The sequence below is a fragment of the Chelonoidis abingdonii genome, chromosome 6 (genome assembly GCF_003597395.2).
Source record: "Chelonoidis abingdonii isolate Lonesome George chromosome 6, CheloAbing_2.0, whole genome shotgun sequence".
Lineage (NCBI taxonomy): Eukaryota > Metazoa > Chordata > Testudines > Testudinidae > Chelonoidis > Chelonoidis abingdonii.
Window position 1 is genome coordinate 46,297,739 of NC_133774.1, and position 7,061 is coordinate 46,304,799.

Here is a 7,061-nt window from a genome sequence, read left to right on the forward strand (position 1 = left end):
AGGAGGTTGTGAAGGCTAGGACTATAACTGGGTTTAAAAGAGAACTAGATAAATTCATAGAGATTAAGTCCATTAATGGTGATTAGCCAGGATGGGTAAGGAATGGTGTCCCTAGCCTCTGTTTGTCATGGGGTGGAGATGCAGGATTACCTGTTAGGTTCATTTCTCTGGGGCACCTGGCATTGGCCACTGTCAGCAGACAGGATATTGGGCTGGATGTACCTTTGGTCTGACAGTATGGCCATTTTTATGTTTCTTATGGGAATCCTTAGTTGACTCTTTAAATCACCTTTCTGTCCCATCTGTGCTGCCATAACAGCACAAAGGGAATGGATCAAATCCATTCATCTCAAAAAAGCAAAAGTTAATTGTGTCTCCAGTCAATAATGTGAATATTAACCTACATAATAATATTCCAGAAATGTCATTCTGTGTGTGTGTGTCACTCTGAAGCCTATTATGTCTTTAGAGTTAGTGTGAAGCAATGGAAACAGCTGCAAGCATGGTTGGGGCTCTTTTTGTTCAGAATATCACCATGTTGAATCATCACTGGGTTTCATAGTCTGTTACTATCCAATTTTTCTGCTCTCAGCCATTTTCATTTACAAGTACAACCATCCAATGTACAGCTACAGCAAGGCATGTATCTATGCCATGCCGTGTTCTGGACCATTGTGATATCAGATAACTTAGCCAATCACTACCCTTATTCTACAGCTAATTTGAATGCAACAGGTTCATTAGTTGTATGAGGAACACTGCACAGATGGTAGATTTCTTGGCCCAACTGCCAGACCTATGGGCCCAGCTGCCAGCCACACAAATCAACACAGATGTCCCAGCACAATCCCCTTAGACACAAATCAACACAACCATCCACACTATATAATCAGCACACACAACAGACCCAAACACAGCTACCCTCTCACCAGAACACATACCTCTCTCATCACCAGCTGTACAGATCATTACAAATATCCCAGCGCAATTCCCCCCCGACCCCCAGACAACAACATAGCATACAGAATAACCCCAAAAATACATAGTCCTGGAACCAGCAGAACCAGTCATACTAAATATCTAGATGTAGTACAATGATAATAATAGGGTGGAACAATAATAGCATGTATGAAACTAGAATCCTAACATACATAAAGTCATAAAGAAAGATAGAAGCAGCTTTAAAGAAAATGGTCTTGATTCACTCTGTAGCTCCAGGGGCAGTAATGCCAGGAGATTAGGGAGAAATTCCAGTTTCAGGACTCTCCACAGAAAACATACATCACTGCATTCTTACCTCATCACCTTAATTCTGTCCCTTTGTGTGTATGCAGTATGGTACAGTGTTTAATTGTATGATTACATGTTATTTTTTCCACAGGAGTCAGTGCACACGGTGAATTCACAAGGGAAGAGAATTAAGGTTGTTTGGGCAACTCCTAAATCTTGCATCTCCTGACTTTCAAGTGCTTGAATTTGGAACCTAAATAATGTTATTTTAATGTAGTTTTTGTTTTATTTGTTACTCAGCTACCTATTGTTAAAAGATCTTTCATTTCATGTTTTTCCCATTGTCCTCGTCTTTATAATTAAAATCTATTTTTTATAATGAGCCTGATTGACATATTTCGTCTTGTGGGGTTTTTTTGAGAAGTGCTGACTTGACCATGTGCTTTTTCTGACACAGGCAAAGTGAGGAGAAAGTAATAACCAAAGGCTTCATGGTTTGGGAATAAGTTACCTATGACAGGTTCCTTTCAGAGTAAAAATACATATGTGATTGTTTTCAAATTAAACCTTTTTAATTAAAAATGTTTATAATTACTCTCTCTGCCTGCATATGCAGACATGAAAAGCAGTTTGAAATTCATTTTCTTCCCTTTGGTAACCATATAAAAACACAAAGAGGCAGTGTTGGCATATGTTTTAAAAAGCCTTGTGGCTGAAAAGAAGAATGGTATTCAATTTATTGGAAAGAACAGTTTGTGTGGCAATCATGTGATTTCTTTATGGAAGCTATATACAAGTGATAATTCTGAAGAAATCCTTTTTTATATTTTAAAAATGTACTAATTACTGCACAGATAAATGAAAGTAAACTGAAAGTTTGGATCGGGGTTCTCACTAGGGTTGCCAACTTTCTATTTGCACAAAAACGAGAACACTTGGCCTGCTTCTCCTCCAAGGCCCCGCCCCTGCCCTGACCCTTCTCTCAGGCCCCAAACCCACTCACTCCATTCCCCTCCTCCCTGTCGCTCGCTCTCCCCACCTTAACTAACTTGCTCATTTTCACTGGGGTGGGGCAGGGGGTTGAAGGGCAGGGAGGTGGGGGCTCCAGCTGGGGGTGCAGGCTCTGGAGTGGGGCTGGGGCTGAGAGGTTTGGTGTGCTGGAGGCAGGGCCGGCACTACCGTTTAGGCAGCCTAGGCAATCGCCTAAGGTGCCAGGATTATTCGGGGGGCAGCATTTTGCCAGGGGGGTGGCAGGCGGCTCCGGTTGACCTGCCACAGGGATGCCTGCGGAGGGTGCGCTGGTCTGCGGCTCTGGTGGAGTTGGCGCAGTCATGCCTGCGGACGGTCAGCTGCTCGCGCGGCTCCGGTGGACCGCCCACAGGCATGCTTGTGGCAGCTCCACCAGAGCCACGGACCAACGGACCCTCCGCAGGAATGACTGCGGCAGCCCCACTGGAGCCGCAGGATCAGCGCAGGGGGCGGCAAAATGGCCGTGCGCCTAGGGCGCGAGAAACCCTAGCGCCGGTCCTGGCTGGAGGGGACTCTGGGCTGGGGCTAGGGGTTTGAGTGCAGAAATCATGAGAGTTCTGTCTGGGGGTGCAGACTCCGAGGTGGGGCTGAGGTGCGCCGTTAATGCTAGAAGCTTTGGTCCAATATAGATATGAATCAACACACTTGCATTGAGGTTTTGGCCTCATAACATTTAGTGTTTTTCTTGTTTGCAACTTCCTTCTTTGTTTGAGCTCTAGGCTCTTCTTACTTGAGTTTTCACATGCACAGATTGTGATTTATTGAAAACTGTGTTACAATTGTGATCTCTCACTTTAAATCCGGGGGAGGGTGTTTCTTGGTCATGTTTGCAGACTCAAAGCTCTGTAGGAAGCATGTAATCAGTCTGCAGCCATCCACAGGGTCGCCCAGAGGATTCAGGGGACCTGGGGTCCTCGCCGCTGAATTACCGCCAAAGACCCAGAGCGGGAGAAGCTATGGGGCCCCCGGAGCTAGTGAAGGACCCTGCTTCCGGGGTCCTGAAAAACTGTGGGGCCCGGAGCCACTTGCCCCACCCCCCCCGGGTGGCCCTGGCCATCCAGCCTAAAGTAAAGTGAGTTGTACCTCTCTTTTTTAGGGAGCAGCCTACTTTTTTTTTCTATTTTGGGGTTCTTGCGTGTTGTTCTGAATTCCAATAAATAAAGTAGTGTTTTGCTGCAATCTTCTAGCAAGTGTATTTATGTTTTTAATCTAACTTCACTGTGTGTTTTCTATGGATATAGAGAGCTTCTCTAATTGTTATTTGTTTTGCAGTAGTACCCACATTGGCCTGGATGCTTTCTATGCACATAAGAAAAGGCAGTCCCTTGCCACTAAGACACAATTCTATAGACTGAGTGATGCTGGCAGACACGTAAGCCTGTGCAGATTCTCATTGAAGTCAATGGGGCTCTGCCTAGGCACAAAAGTTTGGTCACACGGATCCAATTGCAGCACCCAACCCTGAGAGAATGTGTGGTGAATGCTGTCGGATTATTTCTTAGATAACTATGAGTCATGCCTTAGAGTGCATACTCCATCATTAGTCGTTACTGGCTGGGATGCAAAGATGTCACTCCAATCTGTCAGCTCCCCAAGATTCAAAAAGGATTCTGATATGTTTGATTGATATATAGATTTCAACCTTGTTGGAGTTGGCAATGAAAAGTTCTATGAGGTTAAGGCTTGCTTTACCCAACACCAGGAATTTTTCCAAGTCAGTATGACTCCTGAGCAGGTAGAGTTCCAGGGGCATGGTCAAAGATTCTCTGGTATGGCTGCTTCATGGTACTGCCAGTCCAAACTGGCCCTAAGGACAACATAAAAAGCCCAGGGAGCAGCTCTTGGTAGAGTAGTTGCTGCCAGGATGCTCTTATGTCATACCAAACTGTGTTTTTTGGTCCTCTTGCCAGTTTGCAGCTCTTGTGAATCAGAGTGCCTCTTAGGCAGTTCTGACTTCACCCAGGGGAAAGAACCTTGTACAGAGCCTGTAAATCAGGGGTAGGCAACCTATGGCACACATGCTGAAGGCGGCACGTGAGCTGATTTTCAGTGGCCCTCACACTGCCCTGGTCCTAGCCACTGGTCCAGGGGGCTCTGTATTTTAATTTAATTTTAAATGAAACTTCTTAAACATTTTAAAAACCTTATTTACTTTACATACAACAATAGTTTAGTTATATGTTATAGACTTAGAGAAAGAGACCTTCTAAAAATGTTAAAATGTATTACTGGCACGCAAAACCTTAAATTAGAGTGAATAAACGAAGACTCAGCACACCACTTCTGAAAGGTTGCCGACCCCTGCTATAAATGGATCAAGAGAGTGTAAAAGTTGTTTTAAGCCACTTGCACATGCACCTAACTTGTGCTGTGTACACTTTGTCTGTAGCCAAAGATATGGCCCATGTTATTTCTGAGGGCTTGGCTACACTGGAGAGTTACAGTGCTGGTGGTGGCTTTACAGCGCTGTAACTTACTCCCCATCCACACTGGCAAGGCACATTCAGCACTATATCTCCCTGGCTACAGCGCTGGCTGTACTCCACCTCAGCCTGGGGAATAAGGACTATACCGCTGCTCTTGCAGCACTGGGGAGCCAGTGTAAAGAGTGATTAATCTTACTACGCTGTAACTGACCTCCGGAACCTTCTCATAATGCTTTTTAAGTAAAGATAACACTCTTTGTTTTGTTGTGATGCCCCTCTTTGTTTTGTTGTGAACTCGGGGCTCTCGGAGCTGCTTATCTAAAAAATAAACACAGCTACTGTTTGCTTCAGCAGAGGCAGGCAAGAGGGATGAATGTCCACAGCTAGTGTTTGCTTGAGGAGAGAAGCAGGCCGGAGGGGGGGGGGGGGGGTCCGTTTTGGAGCAGCTGCTTATCTGGTCTGAAGGCTATTTGCATTTAGTGAATATGAGAGGGGTGGAGGAAGGAGTCAAAACTTTTAAAATGATTGAAGGTTGGTGCTATCTTCAAGTCCTTAGAATTTGCAAGGCAGGGAGCTGACAGTGTCAGCTCCAAAAATCCACTCTCTCTGTCTCCCCCACGCTCCCTGTCACACTCCACCCCACTCTTTTGAAAAGCACGTTGCAACCACTTGAACGCTGGGATAGCTGCCCATAATGCACCACTCCCAACACCGCTGCAAATGCTGCAAATGTGGCCACACTGCAGCGCTGGTAGCTGTCAGTGTGGCCACACTGCAGTGCTTTCCCTACACAGCTGTATGAAGACAGCTTGAACTTCTAGCGCTGTACAGCTGCATGTGTAGCCAAACCCTAAGTTCTTATGTCCTCCTGGTTTCTGGAGGAAGCCTGTCAGCAGGCTTAATATGAGAGTTTGCAGTGTGGTGAAAATATCTAAATATAGGCTTTTAAGTAATCTGCATAAAAACTGTTTGGATATTTTCTTCATTTGTCTGCATCTGTTTTAAAAACAAAATCCCTGTAGAGCGGCTATTTCAACCTGTTGAAAAACATGCTGAAGGCAGACCAGTTTCTCTGCAGACTCTTATTGCCAGGTATATGTGGTGCTCGAAGTAGTACCTGAAATTCTCCACTTAAAAGGTACTGTGAGTTGTAGTCTGGTAACAGGATTGTGACTAATCTGATGAAAAGCTTCTTTTCGGCTACTCATTCCATGGAAACTCAGGTGCCATTTGTGAAGGGCTGTTTTCCTGGTGGTAGTGGGTTAGTTTGCAGAATACACTTAATGAGGCTGTAGTGACTCATTCAGCTTTCATCATGTTTTACAACGATAAGTTGGTGTTAGGGCTGATTCGAAATTGTTTCTGAAGATGATGATGAACTTTGTCTTAATGAGCCAATCATCCTGCCAACATTTCTCCTGGGCTTGCATGCACTCATCCCTATGAGCCCCTTTTCCACAAGTTCAATATCAAAATGTCCTGTTTTTTTGTTTGTTTGTTTTAAATCTGGAGTGGTATAAAGGTTCCTTTTGTTCCTTCTGACATTAACTCATAGAGCTTTGTTACATGACCAAGAAGTCCATTGCTAAATGGCTCTCTGATTGCCACTCTCACTCTTATGGTCTGCTGAGCCTATTGCTCAAAGGTTATTTAAAGGCGTATTTCATTCAGAGGAGAGCCTTTGGCGTCAACCTCATTTGTTTTGGTACAGAGGGTTTCAAAACAGCTGTACAGGCTCCTCACACATTTCCAAAACAATACTGCTTGGGGATTTGGAATCCAGAGAGAAATCTGGTTTAATTTTTGGGGGGACTGCAGAATCCAATTTCTAACTAGGTTTATCCAAATTTTCCTGCCCCTTGAGTTTTCTATTTGGGGATCGCTCTACTTGAGTCATATTGTAAAAACTTTCCATGGAGATGTTTTACTCCCCCTAAACACAGGAAATTTTCAGAAGTGTCATCTACTGGGGGGGCTTCAGTCTGAGTGCCACCAAGCTTGAAATAATTCTAGGGTTTTAGGCTAGGCACCCCAAATCAGGGCACTTTTGAACATTTTGATCATGGCTTACTGGAGGTATGTTATCCCTTCATTATAATTTTTAAAAAAAGATCTTAGTTTATCTGGTTTTAGGCATGCTGGGTTAATACCATTACTACTTCTGCCTATTGCAGTTTATGACATTTTAATTTTGGGAGACTGGAGTAAAATAAATTTGCTTATAATTTTTGTTCTCCAAACATTCAATTAGCACTGTACTCCTTTTACACCATCATATTACCAAATCACAGCACTAGGCAAACCCTAATGGTAGCTTAATTATTAGTAATACATCAGCTCTCCCTGCCTTGTGTTAAATGAATTTCTAAAGTAGTC